The sequence below is a fragment of the Lynx canadensis genome, chromosome C1, assembly GCF_007474595.2.
Source record: "Lynx canadensis isolate LIC74 chromosome C1, mLynCan4.pri.v2, whole genome shotgun sequence".
Lineage (NCBI taxonomy): Eukaryota > Metazoa > Chordata > Mammalia > Carnivora > Felidae > Lynx > Lynx canadensis.
The window spans coordinates 70,864,377-70,884,172 of NC_044310.1; the positions used below are offsets into that span (position 1 = coordinate 70,864,377).

At 45.8% G+C, this 19,796-nt stretch overlaps 1 long non-coding RNA gene across 2 annotated transcripts; it reads right to left on the reverse strand.

The window, feature by feature from the left end:
• Positions 1–211: 211 nt before the first annotated feature.
• LOC115519741 lies at positions 212–19,702 on the reverse strand. 2 transcript variants are annotated; one of them, XR_004343976.1, is made up of 6 exons: positions 19,548–19,702; positions 15,116–15,368; positions 8,920–9,423; positions 7,502–7,674; positions 2,942–3,075; positions 212–234 (listed from the first exon to the last, which is right to left on the reverse strand). It is a non-coding gene; the product is annotated as an uncharacterized LOC115519741 (long non-coding RNA). The 2 variants fall into 2 exon arrangements; XR_004343975.1 differs by lacking the exon at positions 212–234 and having other exon boundaries at positions 2,710–3,075.
• Between the last annotated feature and the right edge of the window lie 94 nt (positions 19,703–19,796).

A 19,796-nucleotide genomic window follows, 5' to 3' on the forward strand; every position in this document is an offset into this window, starting at 1 on the left:
TAGTATGATTCTCACAGGATGCCATGAGAATCATGAACAAAAAGGAAACACAGGGCGCCTGGGTGGCTCAGTCGGTTGAGCGTCCGACTTCAGCTCAGGTCATGATCTCCCTATTTGTGTGAGTTCGAGTCCCACGTCAGACTCTGTGCTGGCGGCTCAGAGCCTGGAGCCTGCTTCAGAGTCTGTGTCTCCTCCTCTCTCTCTGCCCTTCCCCTGCTCATGCTCTGTCTCTCTCTGTCTCTCAGTAATAAAGATTAAAAAAAAAACAAAAAACGAAATGCATGTAAAAGCCTTTGGACCTGACACATATTACTACTAATTTTCATTACTGTTCTTACTGGAATATCAATTACCATATCCTACATGCAGCTCTTTGTACAAATAAGCATTACATAAGTTTTGGTTTCATAATGAAATCAGTAAATGAATATTAATATATGGTACCTCAAATATCTTATCCAGTGAAATTGTAAGATTTAAAATTTGCATATCCCTTTCTTTAAGAACAAATGTTTTCATTATTACTTTATAAAGTTCTCCAAGGCTTATGCCATCAAAAGCTAACAGAAAAGATTTCTGGCTTCAGCAAAAATTTTCTCTGATAGACCTTAAAACAAAGCAAGTGCAATCTTTTCTCCAGGGAGAAAAATCTAATGCAAGTAAATATTTATAAATAAGTATTTAAGGAGGAATAAAATAAAATCTGTCAATAGTCATCTATTCATCCACTTGTACATACTATTTAATGAATATGTGTAGAGTGTTACAATGTCCTAAACTGATTCTGGATTAATCCCTTTAAATGCATTGCTGGCTGAAGAGGAGGCTGCACTGGGCTTAAGGTTGGGATGAAGGTGGGGGGACTTGTGGGCCAGAAAGGAGCCCATTCCAGGGTTCAGTATCTCTATCGTCAAGGGGGGATGTGGCTATTCCTTCCCTGCCTTCTTTGCAGGATGCCCTCATCTTCCTGATCCCTGTGCTGGAGTGTCCCAGGGCTCCCTCTTTGACCTCTTTTCTTCTTAATCCATGCTCACTTTTTGAATAATTTCAATCAATCCCATGACTTTAAATACAATCTATATGCTTATGATTCCCAGCTTTATATCTTCACTCTAATCTCTCACTTGAGCTCCAGATTTGCACTTTTAATGGCCCACTTCGTACTGCCATTTGGGCATTAAATGGGCATCTCAAACTCACCCTGTGGAAGATGAGCTCCTGATTCCCCCCTCCCCCCACACCTGTTCCTGCTCCAATGTTCCCCATCTCAGTAATCCCCTAGCCAATCACCAGACTGTGCAGGCAAAGCCCCTTCTCTCTCCCACATACCATGTCTAACCCATCAACTTCAAGCTCTCCCCCTAAACATTTCTCACCTCCTCCATCATACCTTAGTCCAAATAAGCATCAACTCTTTCCAAACGTGCTGCAATAGCCCCTATTTGAACACTTTTGTTCTTGTCCCCTTGAAAGCAGCCAGAATTATCTTTCAAAATTGTAAGTCATATTCATTGTATTATTATCCAACACATTCCAAGTTAAACCCAAAGTCTTTACCAGGACCTCTAATGCTCTAGACTGCTGGTTTTTGCTTGTCATTGGCCTTCAGTCTTTCTTGCTGAGTGGCTTCTTCCCACTCTTTGACATCCTACCTTGTTCTTCCCTCAGGGCCTTTGCAGTCACCGGTCCCTCTGCTTAGAACACTCTTCCTCAAGCTTCTCGAGGCTTTTCCCACCACTTGTTTCAGGTCTCTGCTCATCTGTTACCTCCGCATAGTTCTCCTGATCAGCCTCTCTTTAATACTCTTTCTCACATGAAATCACCCTACTTGGCCTCATTTTTCTTCAAGCATTCATCAACACCAACATTACATTTATTTGGTGAGTGGCTTAACTTAACCATCAGAAGAGATTCTTCTTATTCATGTCTGAAGTCTTGTCACTTGGAATAGTGTCCGATAGATAAAAGACATTCAATAAATGTTTCTGAAATGGGTAACTGAATGTCTCCACTTCCTTCTCACCCAGGGAACACAGTACCATGGGCAGACTGAAGTTCGGTTCCTTGACTTTTTGATACCATTTACTGAGCACTTATGTGCTAGGCATAATACTGATGTATTTTCCCCCCGTATATTCATTATCATGTTTAATCCTTAAACTGTACAAAGTACGTATTCTTATTGACATTATTATTTCTATCTCCTATTTTACAGATGAGGAAACAACTCAGCAAGGTTCAATAACTTGGCCAACACCGCTAGGAAGAGATAGATCTGTGTTTTGGGAAAGGCAGCAGTTTGTTGACCCTTGCACAGCTGCTGAAGAGTACCACGGGCCGGAGCATTCCCTCACGTGGAGATAAGGAGCCATCACAGCCTGTGGGGGACTTACCCCTTTGTTGGGGATATCTTTCCTTGTTTTGGGTTTGGCTATACTCAGGGGCTCTCTCCCTATTTTTTCAAGCTCCTTATCTTACGTGTATGTGCACGCGCAGGAAGATAGGGGTACGCTATCTCTAAAACAGCTCTAATAAAACCTTTCAAGCTATTTAGCCAAAGCTCCAGATAATTCCATTATCTCATCTAAGATTTTCCCATTCTTAAGTGTAATTTGTTTACTGTTACAAAGTAAGTCACAGGACCTACAGAGAATTAACTCAGATATCTGGTACATGTGAGTGAACAAGCTTTACTCCCCGGCCCCCGCCCCCCGCCCCCCAAAAAAACACACGGGTGTACAATGTACTTTGTATATTAATTCTGTCTCCAGGAATTTAGAAGAATTGGGCTTAGGAAAGAAAACTTCTGTTGTTCCCAACAGCATTCAAAATTATATCCTAGATGAAACTTTTAACCAAGTAGAATTAACTCCTAGAGAAAAGAAGCTTGATGGTGCTGTACTCATTGATGATCTTGCTGTTTTTTTCAAGTCACACTTACCTCCCAAGATGCTTATAACATTGTCGACTCCTGCCCAATAAATATTCTGATGCTGGTGAAGAGGTTCTTTATATTTTTGCCCTTGGAAAGTCATTCACATGGATATTTTGTTTCAGAATATCCCATTTTTCTTCCTGAAATATGTATCATTATATAAGGCTTAGTATTTCATTTCTCAAACCTCTACTTGTCTACAACATTGTTAGAAATAAGTCTCTCACTGTTCTTGTGAAACTTGGCAAGAGATTGAGAAAGGAAGTTTTTCTTATTTATTTATTTATTTATTTATTTATTTATTTATGTTAACTTTATTTACTTATTTTGAGAGAGAGAGAGAGCAAAGGAGGGGCGGAGAGAAAGGATTCGAAGCAGGCTCCACACTGCCAACACAGAGCCCAAGGTGGGGCTCAAATTCAGGAACCTTGAGATCATGACCTGAGCCAAAAGCAAGAGTGGGATGCTTAACTGACTGAGCCACCCAGCACCCCAGAAGGTTTTCATATTTAATTGCTAAAGTGAAAACAGTTGATTATCTGAAGAACATGTTTAATCCTGCTTGGCCTTTTTCTGCGTCCCCAGAGTCTCCAAGACAGCTTCAGACAACCATGGGATGTTAGAACAGAAGAGACACTGGAAACTACAAACTTAATCCCTCCTTTTAGAGATGACGTGACTTGCTTCCATTGGCCTGGTTTGTCTCCAGGGAATAGAGATGCATTAAACTATTCACATGGGCAAGAAAAAGTTAGGAAAAGAAACTGGCTTTCCAAATGTACTGCAAATACAGAGTAACTGGTTTTTGTTAGCCTCCTCTACCGCACCCCACCCTCCATTAGCAGAAACATGAGAAAGTTCAGAGAATCTCATTGTTAATGTCTGTGTTTGGAGTCCAGCTCTTACATAATATACAACTGAAAGGATAGAATTTTAGGTAATTATTGGGTCTCAGGCTAGCTTAAAACCCATCCAATTGTCTGTTTGCAACGGTGAGTAATGAACACAAGAATGACTATGATGATTCCCAACATGGCGTAGACCAGATGAAACTGCAGAAGATTCCAGGACTTGATTAAATGTTTAAGATATTACCTCATGGGGACGCCTGTGTGGCTCAGTCAGTTAAGCGTCTGACTTCGGCTCAGGTCATGACCTCACGTCCGTGGGTTCGAGCCCCACATCAGGCTCTGTGCTGACAGACAGCTCTGAGCCTGGAGCCTGCTTTGGATTCTGTGTCTCCCTCTCTCTGCCCCTCCCCCACTCACACTCTTTCTCTCTCTCTTTCAAAAAGAAATAAAACATAAAAAATAAAAATAAAAAAATAAAAGATAGTACCTCATAATAAAAGCAAGTTCCCTTAAAATAGCACTTCAATTTCCAGTAGTCACTCCGGATGGCCAGGTGACGTTATTTATGCCATCCTAATCAATTATGCAATTGCTACCATTATGTATTCTGGGCAAATGAACTCATCACTCTTTGTTTCCACCCCTACCAACTTCAAAGAAATATTATGAAGATAAATCAGACAAAATGCATGAAGACAGGAGCATTACACTGGGGTTCTTTGGAAGTACACAAATAAATTGTGTGTAAGATTTATGTATTTACGTACACAGAGCATTCTTTTGGTTAGAAGCTTTTATCAAAATCTTAAAAGGAATCTGTAACCTCAAAGTGGTTAAGAAGCACTTACAGTCAATCAAAAAAAAAAAAAAAAAGGATTTCATTAGAGCTGTTTTAGAGACAACCTCTCCCTACCACCTTTCCCTGGCAAAGACACACACTCAGGATAAGGATCTTAAATAGAAAGAGAGTTCCTGAACTTACAAGTGTTCTTATGATGCCCAACAAGTCACTACCCTCCATGATAATGCAGTTGTCCATGGAAGCACCAGAAGACCACAAACTGAATCAGACCCTACTTTGGCTACTCCAATCAATGGAACACCCTTTCTGTCAGCACAAATAAAGCCTACTACAGCCCCAGAAAATACATCTTCTTTAGCTATCACTGTATCTTCCCCTCCACCCTTTCCTCATAATCATTTCTGACATGCACACTGACCTTCTAAATGTCTTTTTTTATGTTTATTTATTTTGAGAGGGGAGGGGCAGAGAGAGAGGGAGAGCATGAGTCTTCAGCAGGCTCTGCACTATCAGCATGGAGCCCGACACAGGGCTCAAACCCACGGACCGTGAGATCATGACCTGAGCGGAAACCAAGCTCAAATCCACGGACCGTGAGATCATGACCTGAGCCAAAACCAAGAGTTGGATGCTTAATGGACTGAGCGACCGAGGTGCTCCTTACCCTCTTAATTTCTAATTTAAGTTGGTAGTAAACAACAGATTCAATGCCCTAACAGGTTATTACTTAACAAGTATACATCAAGTGTCTTCCAGTTTCCAGGCACTATGCTAGCCAGGGATGCAACAGAAAACGAGGTCAGTGCTTCCATTATGAAGCTTGACCCAACAAGGGCCAGAAAGGAAACCAGTACAACGCAGTCTGGGGGGGGGGGGGTAGCACAGGAGGAGAAGCAGAGCAGACGGGGCACACACAAGAGGAATGCCTAATTCAGTCTTGATGGTCACTAAAGGAAAAGAATATTAATAAACATCCCCTAAATAGCACTCACTGTACAACCGGCACTCTTCCAAGTGCTTTATATCACTGTTTAATTCCCTTAAGGATTCCAACAACATTAACTGAAGAGCCAGACTGCAGAGTAAGGAGTAGGGTCACCGGCACATTCCAGGCAGAAGTAAGAGCAGGTATAAAGCCCCAGACGTAGGAGAGCATGGAAGAGAAACAGACACAAATGTTCATCAGAGGCACCTTGTGACAGCTCACCAGATCTAACTGCTAAGTATTCAGGGATTTTGCAAACCAGCAACTGTTGGTAGCTCAAAGTCAGCCACAGCAGGAGTATTTACATTATGGAAGTTGGCAAATATCACAAATCAATCAACCGATATTTGGGTTTGGTTTTTGGTTTTGAGAGGCATTTTATCAGCACACCACCTATGCCGAGGTGTAGGAAATAAGGACTTGACAATGACGGTCATTAACCACTCTGACGTGACAGTTGTGGAGCAGGCTTCTCTTAAGGTTTACTTCTTGTCTCTTGGACAGCAACCAAATGAGGTTTGTCAAAGACTGGAGTATAACTAGAAAACATCTCATACCTTGAGTCCATTTTATGTTGAGCTGGGGACATGCCCAACCCAAAATGCTTTGTTTGTTTATCTTGATGTCGATCCCATAGACAAAGCTATTGTGTGTTTTTCTATGCAGCTCAAGGTCAGTTTGTTGACAGATATCATTACGGTGGTGTGCCAACATCAACTCAAAGAGAGGAAACGGATGATATGTTAGAATATCATAGGGGCACCTGGGTGGCTCAGTCGGTTAAGCATCCGACTTTGGCTCAGGTCATGACCTCACAGTCCGTGGGTTTGAGCCCCGCGTCAGGCTCTGTTATGACAGCTCAGAGCCTGGAGCCTGCTTCGGATTCTGTGTCTCCCTCTATCTCTGCCCCTCCCCTGCTCACGCTCTCTCTCTGTCTCAAAAATAGATAAAAACGTTTAAAAAAAATCATATAAAAATAATTTAACATTTTACTGGCACTATGACCCAACTTATACCGCACACCTAGATCCCTACATCGTATCTGAAATATACATGTCACCCTCCATCTCAGTAGTGATGCTAACCTATCCCCTTCAAATTATAAAACCACTCTTGTTGTCACAGTGCATAGAGAGGAGCAATTTTTACATCCAGACTGGATGCAAAGTCTATGAGTAAAGCACAATGTCTTTAAAACTCCTAGGAAATCTTTTAGGACTAGAAGGAAATTCTTCCCCAGTTCTCCTCACCTTGAAGTAAGTAACATTAAAGTGTATATGTACAGTCCGTGCAATCAGCCCTGAGAGGCAGAAAGTTTCACTGAAGGACAGTGATGTGTGTTGTCTGAAGATGGCAACGCTCAGTAGGAAGGAAATACTATGTTTCTAATGTATATCCGTTCACCCTATGCTGAAACCTAGATTATGACAAAAAGTGCCAGCTTTAATGCAGGGGAAGCCCTAAACAAGGTGGAAATTACATGGTCCATTTTGAGCATTCAGAATGGCTGTGTCCAGAGCAAGAAGAGGCCTTTACGGAGTAAGGAAATCACTGTCACTTTTCTACGGGTCCCGTTACTGTCTGCAGACAGATCATGCACTAGGTTATTTGTGTGTTCATATATTTATTCAGATTTTTTTTTCTGTGCAATGCTCCCCTTTGTTCACGTTGCATAGATTTTAAAAACAACTCACCGAGGGGCGCCTGGGTGGTTCAGTCGGTTAAGCGTCCGACTTCAGCTCAGGTCACCATCTCGCAGTCCGTGAGTTCGAGCCCCGCATCGGGCTCTGGGCTGACGGCTCAGAGCCTGGAGCCTGCCTCCGATTCTGTGTCTCCCTCTCTCTCTGCCCCTCCCCCGTTCATGCTCTATCTCTCTCTGTCTCAAAAATAAATAAAAACGTTAAAAAAATAAAATAAAAACAACTCACCGAAAGACAACTTTTGTCTTGGCCACCATGTTTCCCATGCAGAGCTTACTTTTTGATAGGATCATTCTGGCCAATCTTCCTGATGTCATCACAGCCTCTGCCTGAACCGCAGCAAGAAGGCCCAGAGCAGCAGATGAAAACCCAGACAGGGCAGAATGGTGGACGATCCTTTTCTGCCAGCAAAACAGAGCCGGAGACCATGAGGAGACATACCAGCCCGGTGCACCTGGCTGTCCTCCCCCTCCAATTATGCTGCTGTTGGCCACCAGCATGTTCTTCACCGCCTGGTTCTTCACTTATGAGATCACCTCCCTCAAGTACACGCAGGGTATATCTATTGCTTACGTGAAAGAGAAGAGCATAAAATAAAATTTCTTGATCCTATTATGTGCTAAACAACTCACCTATCTTCTTCCATTTAATCCTCACTACAAACTACAAAGAAGGTGGATTTAGGCTCATTTTACAAATGAGGGCAAGTCCCTTGCATAGGATTACGCGTCTTACATTTGACTCATCCATTCAACAAACACTCATTGAGTGCTCCCTATGAGCTGGGTGTTCTGTAAACAAGAGGTGGTGGTTGGGTTAAACGATAGCAAATAAACACGGTCCAACTTCAGGTTGGTTTCAGTTTTCCTGCAGTGAAAGTCACAAGAATGCAGACTCCGTCCTAAATGTTTCAATTTGTAAATGAAGTTCAGAAAAAGCAGTGCTTCTTCAATCTAATGAACATGTTAAGTGCCTATAGGAAACAGGGTCCTATGTTAGAACCGTCAGACCCCTTATCCTTGGCCTCACTGGCTATCATTGTTGCTTGAAGAATGCAGCATTCCCTTCTAATAAAAGCATGGAAGCCTAAAATACAAAATCAATTAAAAAAAAAAAAAAAGTAGAGCTCTTCAGTTTAGAAGTGGGAATGCTTGAATTTTTGCTCATTCTGGGCAGAATATCTCAGATCGTGCAGGTCACAGTTTGAAAACCACTGAGCAGGGCGCCCGGGTGGCTCAGTCGGTTAAGTGTCTGACTTCGGCTCAGGTCAGAATCTCGCAGCTTGTGAGCTCAAGCCCCGCACTGGACTCTGTGCTGACAGCTCAGAGCCTGGAGCCTTCTTCGGATTCTCTGTCTCCCTCTCTCTGTCTCTCCTCTGCTTGCGGTCTGTCTCTCTCAAAAATAAACAAAAAATTTTTTAAAAATTGTTTTTTAAAGAAAAGAAAACCACTGAGCAACTCAGTATGGCATTGATTCAGGAGAGTAGGCATTGGGTTCCATGACCCCTGGGGTGCTGATCTGGGGAAGGTGCTGAGGAGCTCTGGTCCTGGGACCCACCTGAGTGTAGACTGGGAGGTCATTCATGTACACAACCCCACCACTCTCCATAACCTTCCTTTGGCAAGGGCTGACATCTTCGGTCTTACCTACAATCACCCCGTTGTGCTCGTGGTCTTCCTGGATGGCATACCTGGGGGGCAAACTCCAGAAATGCCGACTGCAAACAAGGAAGAAAACCATCGGATCACCTTCAGCGGGCAGCTGGGAGGAATGTCACCTGACCACCTCCATCTGGCAGCGAAGAGGAATGACACCTGGCCATCTCCGCCTTCCATCTGATTGATCGCCTTCACCTGGCAGCTGGGAGGAATGTAAACAGGCCCAGGGCAGCGGTGTTCACACCCACCTCTGCGGTTCATAGATTGATTGTTTTCTTGATAGTCACATGCAGCCTGTAGAATCCTCAGCACACGATAGTGTCTGATATATTTTCAGGGGCAGAAATGTTTTCCAACCTTCCCACTGGTATACTCAAATTTAACAGGGACAGAGAGATGGAATGCCATCGTAGCGGTCACCTTTGCTGATGGTGGGAAGGGGTCTTTGGGCCAGCAGCCATTGTATTCATCAATTTGGAAACAAGATTGAATCTGAAAACAAGATTGTGGGAAACGGCTAAGATATTTTTCGATCGAAACAAATGAAAGAAAACATAAAGAACATCCCTCGTATTTACTGAGTGTTTATTTAGTTCATTCTAGCAGTGTGTTTATTCATTCATCCTATAAATATTTAGCAAGTGTCTGACTGAGCCTATAGTGTGCTCAGCCTTGGGATAACTTTCTAAGAACTGGCAATACTTCCATGATGTCATACCTGAAGACATTCCAGGGCATTTCAGACTTTCTCTTATTATAGTTTCTCTCCAATTCCCTACCGCGCCCTTTCTGAAAAACTGCAAGTCTTTAGGAAAACCATCGGGCCCTGGGCGGCCGTCTAATTGCCCTTGGGACAATCCCCAGTGTGGCCCGAAAGGTCACCAACATCATTTTGAGCCAACCTCCTAATTTGGACTAGAAGAAGCAGATCTCGTGTGGATGTGGGGCAGAGTTTTACCATCTGCAGGCAGAAATCTGTCTGGGTTCTTCCCAGATGGGAAAGAGAGAACTGAGAAAGCCAATTTCAAATTAAGTTGGCAGGAGCCAGAGTGAAGGAGACAATATTCTGGCAGTTTTTTCAGACTTCTAAATTCTTTCCAGTTGAGAGAACAAATAGACCAGAAAGATGAACACGTGGATCTCACTGGGTTGCCTCAAGTATAAAATAATGTGACCAATCTTCTCTTCTGATTTGGAGAGGGTCCCCAGAGTTGGAGGGGGGCAAATACCTCCCTGTCCTCTCCCCACCCCTCCTCCACCCCTGTCCCACTGGGCTTCCGGGGCTCCCTCCAGGAACGCAGCCCAAGTTCTGCTCTCCCAGCACGGATTCCCGGGGAGTCTCTTACCCTTCCTCCCGCCTCCCTGGGAGCTCTCTGGGGAGGAAGAGCTTGGGGGTTAAGATCACAGGCTTTTTGCTCTGTGTCCTCTCAACTAATACAGTGAGTAGATCCAGAATTGTGTTTAAAAGAGGAAGTCGCTGGCTTAAAAAAGAGAGAAGCCCTTCACCCAAGAAGATGCTTACAGGGAAGAGTTGCTGGTGCTCTCCTGGACTAGAAAAATAGAATCTTCACTTTTGCTCCCAGGGAAGAACACGAACGGCTGAGAAAGCTGTGGATTTTTGCAAAGCCACAGAAGGAAGAAAGCGGAGGAGAAACATTTAAAGGGGAACACTTACTAATAAGAGAAGGGCCTCTCTGCCTGCTTTCTGTAACTTCCCAGCTCTTCAGATTCATTGACATAATGAGTCAGAAATTTATTTGGGGGATATTTCAGCTCCCTCACTGTTGGAAGGTACCTGTGAAAAGACTATAAGGCCTCAAAGATTTATAGCAAAAAGAGAAATGGTCCAGTAGAAGGGGGAAAGTTCAAAACAGAAAAGTGAGATCTCTGGCTATAAGTAACACTCAGAAAACAGCCTCTTCAGGAAGGAAGCCAGTCCCTGTCACACATTCAAGAGGGTGAACTGGATTCAGTGAACATTTCGTGTTTTGTTTACAACATTTGAATGAAGAACCTTTTGTTTTGTCTTTTTTTTTTTAAACTTTTTTTATGTTTATTCATTTTTGAAAGACAGAGACAGAGCACAAGCAGGGGTGGGATGGAGACAGAGGGGTACACAGAATCCAAATCAGGCTCCAGGCTCCGAGCTGCCGGCACAGAGCCCGACGCAGGGCTCGAACCCACGAACCGTGAGATCATGACCTGAGCCGAAGTCCGACGCTCAACCGACTGAGCCACCCAGGCCCCCCTTGTGTTGTTTTGTCTTAAGGTTATTTATTTCAAGAGCGAGCAAGTTGGGGAGGGGCAGAGAGAAAGGGAGAATCCCAGGCACTGTCAGTGCAGAACTGTTAATGAAGAACCTTTAAGAGCAGTCTTTGCTTCTGCTCCCAGGCCCCCAAAGGCCCCATTTTTATTTCAAGCCTTTAAAAAATTTAGAATGTAGAAACAAATGGTGGACAATTCATGACCACTTCTTTACCGTCATTAGTGCAAAGGTGAAGAAATCGTGTTTCTAAGGAACTGGGCTGGCTGTACACAGACCAGGAGAGTATAAGAGATAATGTCTCTGTGGAATGACACTTAACATAAGTCTCCATTTTCTTCTGATTTCATCAGTTCAGACAAATCGGATTGTGTCGGCTGACTCAGGGACAATAAAATATTCCCGCCACGTACAGATTTCCTGTAAGCTGTTTTGCAGTAGAAAGGTTGACAAAGGCCTGGAGGACTAAAAACTCAATTCTGTTCAGGCATTTTCCACATTTTTTAACTATTTTTGTCAGAGCTTTTTATGTGGGTTCTCTTTAAGACATGTTGGTGGCGGGGAGGTTGGGGTGGGCACCTGGGTGACTCAGTTGGTTAAGCATCCGACTCTTGGTTTCGGCTCAGGTCATGATCTCACAATTTCGGGAGTTCGAGCCCTGCCTCGGGTTCTGCAATGGCGGCTCAGAGTCTGCTTGGGATTCTCTCTATCCCTGCTCTCTCTGCCCCTCCGCCACTCACACTCTGTCTCCCTCAAATAAAGTAAAACTTAAAAAAAAAAAAAAAAAAGACATGTTGGTGGGAGTAGTGGTGATGCTATTAAAGCAAACAAGAAAAACAAGTTGCCTTTCATTGTTTAGGCAGGTGCAAATGAGACTGAGGCAGTCAAGCCCTGGGGTGAAGAAATCGGGCAGGTGGTGACCATTCATTGAGAAGTTTTTGGTTAAAGAAACAAAGTTATCAACGTTTCAATACAGGAACTCTAAAAAAAGACAAATGAATAAGCAAACAAAAAGCAGAAACGGACCCACAACTACAAAACAAACTGATGGTTGGCAGAAAAAAGGAGGTTGGATGGGGGTGCAAAATGGGTGAAGCAGATTGGGGGGGGAGGGCGGGGGAGGGGGCAGGTACAAGCTTCCAGCTACGGAATGAATATGTCACCGGGATGAAAGGTACAACAGGGAATATAGTCAACGGTACTTTAACAGCGCTGTATGGGGACAGATGGTGAGCACAGCATGTTCTATAAACGTGTAGAATCACTATGTTGCTCACCTGAAGCTAATGGAACATTGTATATCAACTATACCGAAATACAGAATAAATAAATTTTGTAGCAAGAATAGCAGCCAAAAGGAGCCGATGGGTAGTATGATTCTAGAAGCTGGGGTGCGTGTGAAGGTTTGGCTTCAACTACGCCCAACAGGAAGAGGTCGGGGAACAACTGAAGATGTTTGGAAGACGGTCTGTCCGGAGGAGACAGGATGGTGGCCCTGGAAAAGAGGGACGCACCTCTTCCTTCGTGAGCAGGAGAAAAGAGCAGCAAGGGGAGAGAGGCCGGGGCTGGGAGGCTGGGGCTTCTGCACAGACTGGGCTCCATGCCCAGCACGGCCCAGACCACCCACAACTCACCGGGATTCAACTGCTCATGTGCCTTCCCTTCTGAAGTCGTGTGCCCTTAAAACCTACTTGCGCCACACCGATCTGATTGGATGCTCTTCCCCTTAAAACGCTTTCATAGTTCTGGCTGTCACCATTGTTATAGAATCTAAATTCCTGGGATGCCTGGGTGGCTCCGTTGGTTAAGTGTCCGACCCTTGATTTTGGCTCAGGTCGTGATCTCATGGTTCAGGAGATGGAGTCCTGCATCAGGCTCTGTGCTGACAGTGCAGAACCTGCTTGGGATTCTCTCTCTTCCTCTCTCTACCCCTCCGCTGCTCATTCTGTCTGTCTGTCTCAAAATAAATAAGTTAAAAAAAAAAAAAAACTAAACTGCTGAGCTGGTGCCTTAAGTCCTCTCTTCTTCCCACCATCCCTGTGCCTTGCCCCCACCCAGAGGGGGTCCCTGGCCAGCAACAGGAGTGCAACACAGAAATTTATTAAAAATGCAAAATCTCAGTGGTGCCTAGGTGACTCAGTGGGTTAAGCGTCCTACTTTGGCTCAGGTCATGATCTCACGGTTCGTGAGTTCGAGCCCTGCATCGGGCTCTGTGCTGACAGCTCAGAGCCTGGAACCTGCTTCGGATTCTGTGTCTCCCTCTCTCTCTGCCCCTCCCCATCCCCGGCTCAGTCTCTCTCTCTCTTTCCCTCTCTCTCTCAAAAATAAATAAACATTAAAAAAAAAAATGCACTTACCCCGGACTTGATAAATCTGAAACACTGGTAAAGAGGCCGAGCAATCTACCAAGGCTTCCAGGGGATTGTGATTCACGCTCCAGTGTGAGAACCATGGGCCTAGTCTTCTGAACCACTGGCAGCTCCCCAGGCCACACTGTGCTGGCCATCTGCACACCTTTACACACTCCCCTCACTGCCCAGCAGGTACCTCTCCCTCCCACTCCCGTTTCGAGTGTCAACTGGAGGACCACCTCCTCTGTGAATCATTTCCTGACCTGCCCTCTCCCCTTCCCTGTGCTTCCACGAAAACTGGGGAGAACCTCCATCATTCAGCTTTGCTGCAGCTCAGGGTTTATGTGTCTGCCTCCCCCAAAGCCAGCATGCTCCCCAGCACGGGCGACTGTTTGTCCTGGCACAGTCCTGGGGCTCAGAAGATGTTTGTTGTGTCAAAACGTTATTGAAAAGCAAAGTACAGACAGAGGAGAGAAGAGGGAACCAGCATGAAAGAGAGAGACAACCACGAAACGATAATGGCCGGTGTTTGCTGAGTTCTATCTGTGGGCCAGGTACTGTGTGCTAAGTGCTCCACATAAACTGTTACTTAATCCTCACAAGAACCCTGTAGGGTTTACTGAACTCATTCAACAGGGAGGTTACATAATGCGCCCGAGATGCCCTCAGCCGGCACGTGGAGGAGCTGAGATGACTACACGAGCAGTTCTGTGCTCGGGAGTCCGTACTGTCAACCCGAAACGGTCTGGGGGGAGGAGACAGCTTTTTCTGGAGCCCTCATCAGTATTCACTAGTTCAGCAAATATTCCCTCAGTGCCTGCCCTGTGCCCGAGAATACAAAGAGGAATGCAGAGAAGGGCACAGGCACACGGGTGCTGATAACGCAGCCCCCGAGGAGCCCACACTCTAGTAGAGAAGAGAGAGCTGTAAGCCCGGGAGCATGACTCAGCCAGGACAATTTCCGAAGGATGTCCGAAGTGCTACTTAGACCGCGCAGCAGGCGGGACCCACTCGTTCTGCCAAGGGTGGCACTGGATTTGGATCCTAGGAGATGAGCATAAACCCACAGGAAGTGAGGGTGGGGGAAGGGCAAGATTCAAGGCAGAAGGAAAATGCAGAAGTGACCTAAAGGAGGCATGAAACACCTTGGGAAGTCTACGGAAGGAAGTCTATGGAAGGGAGAGGTGTCGCAGGGGCTGGACAGAGAACAATGAGCTGGACACTCCGGACTGACCCACGCCACAGCCGTTCCTGGCGTGCTTGCCTGTTCTGCAGAACTGGGAACGAAGCCGCATTTCCAGAATGCCTTGAAGTTATGGTTCCGGAAGGAACTCTGCCAGTCAGATACAGTTTGCAAACCCCACCTGTCTACGGTGTGCAGTGGCAAAAGCGCTATTTAAATGATCACTGGAGGTCACCTGGGACAAAAAGTGTCTATGGAAACCAAAACATCGGAAAGCCAAGACACTATGGCAATAAACGTTTATGGAAAGAGTGAAAAGTTGAAAGACCACGGGGTTGGCTGGCTTCTCTGGAGCGCAGAGAAAGGAAAAGACAAACATGAGGTTACCTAGAGCATCTTCTACCTGCTAGCAGATTCGATGTCGGTTAGGCTTAGGCTCAGCAGCAAGGGACAGAGACTCAGAATAACAGTGGCTCAACCAAGTTAGAAGTTCATCTATCACTGAAAATTCCAGATGTAGGCAGTCAGGGCTGTGGCAATTCTGCTCCGTGGCACCTCCCAGCTTGCTGCTTTCCTTTCCCTGGGGTGTCCCCCGCATCTTCATGGTCCAAGATGGAAGCCGTCACACTGTTGTTCCAGACTGTAGGATGGAGAAAGGGGGAACAGAGGAGGGGTGAAGGTCATGTCCTCCTGCAAAAGTTCTTGGAAACTTTCTCATGATACTTTTGCTTCATTCCACTATCCAGAACTTTGTCACCTGGCCACATTGAATTGCAAGAAAGACTGTAACAGGAATTAGCAATTGTCATTATATTTTTTAAACGTTTATTTATTTTTGAGAGAGAGAGAGAGAGAGAGAGAGAGAGAGAGAAAGCGAGAGAGCGAGCGAGCGAGTGCGGGGGAGGGGCAGAATCCGAAGCAGGCTCCAGGCTCTGAGCGGTCAGCACAGGGCCCGATGCGGGGCTCGAATTCACAAACCATGAGATCATGACCTGAGCCGAAGTCTGGATGCTTAATTGACTGAGCCACCCAGGAGCCCCAGCAATTGTCATTATTTTAATCCGGAAGCAGGAGAGAACATAAATTGGGGCGGGGGGGCAGACCGTAGTCTCTCCTGCATGACACATGGTAGAGAGTGTCCCAGGAAGACACCGGGATGGCCGGGAACCAGATGGGAAGAACTTGATGTGGTGTGACCAGAAGTTTGGACCTTATCATACTGGCAATGAGAGCCATCAGATAGGTTTAAGCGAGAGACAGATGGAAACTGAGCAATGTTTTCCAGGGATCCTCTGACAGCTGTGCAGGCGAGCTCTTCTGGTGAGATGCTACTGTGACCCCAAGATCAGTTAGAAGGCAGTTTCCCAGTGCGGGTGAGAGCTGATGAAGGCCTGGACCAGGGCTGTGACAGTGAGGTGGAGAAAAAGAGAAGGGAGAGTGAGACACGCTAGGGTACAGGAGGATGGACCTTGGTGACAATTAGGAAATGGGGGGGGGGGGAGGACACCAAGGTTTTCAGCCTGAACAATCTGATAAATGACCATGTGGCTCACCAAAATAAAGAAAGGGACAGAGAAGGCGAAGGAGGCTGCTCCCAGTGATGGAGAGAATTGATTGGTTTGATCTGGAATATGCTGAGCTGCAGGCGCCTGTTGGGTAGAAGACATTCAGCAAACAGACACAAAAATACGTCTGGAGCTCTGGAAACAAGTCAGGGATAAAAGTGCCAACTCAGGAGTGTGCGTCTATGTGACGGCTGCAGACACAGTTTGGGATGGCTTGACCAGAAAAGAATGAGGGAACAGAGTCGAGGATGAAGACTGGAGAGTGCCAATGTGGTGTGAGTTCCCTGCAAAGTCTATTCCGATGGAAGGTTCTTTGGAAATTGAAGCTCAAGAGAGTTGAAGTTGCAAATGCATCCTTTTCCCAGACATCTAGGACCTGGGTCAAACTCTCCCTTTCAAGACAAGGTATAACCACTAAAAGCTTTTGCTTTCCCTGGCTGAAATACTTTAACACCAGCTAATGCTAGGTTCGGGGGGAAAAGTCATATTGAAGGTTGTGGTTTCCATTACTACTCTGTAATACAGTAGAGCCTGTGCCCGGAAAACCTCCTGCCTCCCTCGTCATCCAGGGAGCTGCCTTGTCATTATGCCAACAGGTCTAGGGCTGGGCAACGTCAGCAGGCCGAGGTACGTGTGGTGAGGGATGCAGATCAGAGGGCGCCTCGTCTACAAACTGCTTTCAACCGCAGGGTGATTTAATGGCCTGATTGCTTTTAAGAAATGGGAGGTTGACTGTTGGTCCTAATATCTGCTTCAATTCTAGAAAAGGTTAAAAAAATGGCATACAGCATCCCTTTCATTTTAATTGATTCTTATTGTTGTTCCCCTCTCCTCTGGCTTCACTCCTTGCTCCTCTCCCCCCTCCCCTCCCCTTCTGATTTTAAGCAGCTGGCTAGTATAACCCACTTTCAAAACTTGTTTCCTTGAAATTCGCTGATTCTAATTTGGAAAATACTTTAGGCCAAAGAATATGGTATCAAAAGACTCAGTTCTTTGGGTGATCATTAGCAAAATGCCTTCAACTGAGGAGAATCCAAGTAGAAGGACCTTCAATGATCTAGCAAGCACTAAAAGTCCAAACCCAACAGAAACAACAAAAGCAATCTAAAACTGAAATACTAAATGGTGGTACACTTGTCTAAGTTGGAAGGTTTGGATCCAGGATTAGTATAGGATCGTAGGATTAGTGTAAAGTCCTAATTAGCATAATTTCACCCAAATGTCTACTACTTCTCACCTCCATGTACTTAACAATGTTCACTAATACTCAGCATGACTGCCCTAAAATAGTGCAAGAAAAGCTCCGATCAAATAAAGATTGAACTACAGGTCTTGTGCTCTAGTGGCTAACACATGAAAATGGGCAAAATGCAAGCCGGTGATACTTTCACTTTGGAAACGTGAAAAATTAAACAAAATACGGTAAAATGTTTTACAAAGCAAAGTTTACTCTTTAAGACAGTCCTTTATTCTGAGATCATGTCCCTTTTATGTCAATGCGTCCTTTCTTTTATAAAAACAGTAGTGCTGGGCGCCTGGGTGGCTCAGTGGCTTAAGCATCTGACTCTGGCTCAGGTCATGATCTCACAGTTCGTGAGTTCAAGCTCCATGTCGGGCTTGGTGCTGACAGCTCAGAGCCTGGAGCCTCCTTCAGATTCTGTGTGTGTATCTCTCTCTCTTCCCCTCCCCTCCCCTGATCGTGCTCTCTTTCTCTCAAAAATAAACAAACATTAACAAAAATGTTTAATAAACAAAATATATGTATTTTTAATAAATTGGTTACATCTACAGAACTCAAATCCGACCACCCTTGAAAGGCAGTCTTGAAGGGGAGCCTCTCGGCTTTACACATCTACTCCTCACAAAGATCCTCAAAAGACTTGGTCAGGCTCCTTGTGTTTAGAACACAGCACCAAACCCTTTTCTGCCTTTCAGAAACCAGGAAGGAGAAAGGAGGAAACTTGTAATTACCACATGACGCTCAAAGACAATAAAGAGTCAGCGTTAGTTAGAACAAGCTTGAATTCAGAACTTGGGTTCTCGGGCCTCCAAAATCACAGAAAACTTTCAAAATCGCTTTTCAAGAATCACAAAGAAAAAAAAAAAGCCCCTTCCTATGGGTTCTTAATCCACAGTGTTTTGATAAAACTATCATTGGGATTCTCTTGTTATTTCCCAGAAACCAGCAGCCCACACTTTCCGGATGAATCTGCTCTTAAAGCTGGTAAATATGTAGGCAGGAGCCGAGCCTAGTCCATCATAGTCATTAATCACAGAGACACAACCCTCAAGTTGTTACTAGGGGACCCACAGCGCTGCTTGGTGAAGCCAGGACAGGATCCCGAGGAGTCTCTCCATGCCAAGAGTCTCAGAGCGGCCAGCGGGAGTTAGGTCTCTTTATGTGCAGGTGAGGACAGTCTTAAGAGGGGAGGGGTTTCAAAAATGGTAACGACTCCCCTGCCACAAACATTTTCCCTGCAGAACACGGAGAAAATAGAAATCATTCTAATTCTACCACCGACAAATGACCACGGTTAACATTTTGATCCATCTTCCAGGCACGAATGGACGCACGGACAAACATACAGATCTCCACAACGATATACTTACTACATGCATAGAAGTGCATTTATAAGAACCTATTACTAATTATTTATGGAGAGGAGAGTTGGTAAAGTGGTAGTGAAGGGAGACTGATTTTTTTAATATACACATAATTTGGATTTGCCATAACGACATATTACTATGTTTTACTTCCCTAATTTTTTTTTTTTTTAATTTTTAATGTTTATTTTTGAGAGAGAGACAGAGAAGGGAGGGAGTGTGAGCAGGGGAGGGGCAGAGAGAGAGGAAGACACAGAATCCAGAAGCAGGCTCCAGGCCCTGAGCTGTCAGCACCAAGCCCAACTCTGGGCTCGAACCCACCGACCGAGATCATGATCTGAGCAAAGTCGTGTGCCTAACCAACTGAACCCCCCAGGAGCCCCCCTAATTTTTGTTTAATGGCAAAAGCCAAAGCAATCACTCTTGGGAGCGGTGGAGTCCAGTCGCGAGCACCTCCCCCGCCCCGCGTGTGCCTTGGGGGCGCAGAGGTGACCGGCCGGGCTCCCCTGCCTCCAAGCAGGAGGCTGGTGGGAGGGCCAGGAGGAAGACTCCAGCGCAGAAGCCCGAGGCAACCTGGGCCCGCGGGCCGCTGGAAAGGCCTCGGGGGCGGGGGCGCAGGTGGCCCTTGAGCTGCGCGGGACGGTGTTTACCTGCGGGCAGGGTGAGGTGTGGTGCGCCAATGACCACTGTGTACAGAGCCTGCTTCGCTGTGCATGGGTGTCCCGCCTTCCCGCTGGTGGGTCCGCGGCGGTGGGAGGACGACTCTCCCCTGCAGGAGATCTAGCTGCTGGGGCGAGGACGCCGGGCGGCGGTCCCAGGGTGCCCTCTGGCGGAGCAGGTGCGGGCCCGCGAGGGGCGGGGCGCGCGGCAGCAGGAGGGGCCGGAGGCTTGTCTAGCAG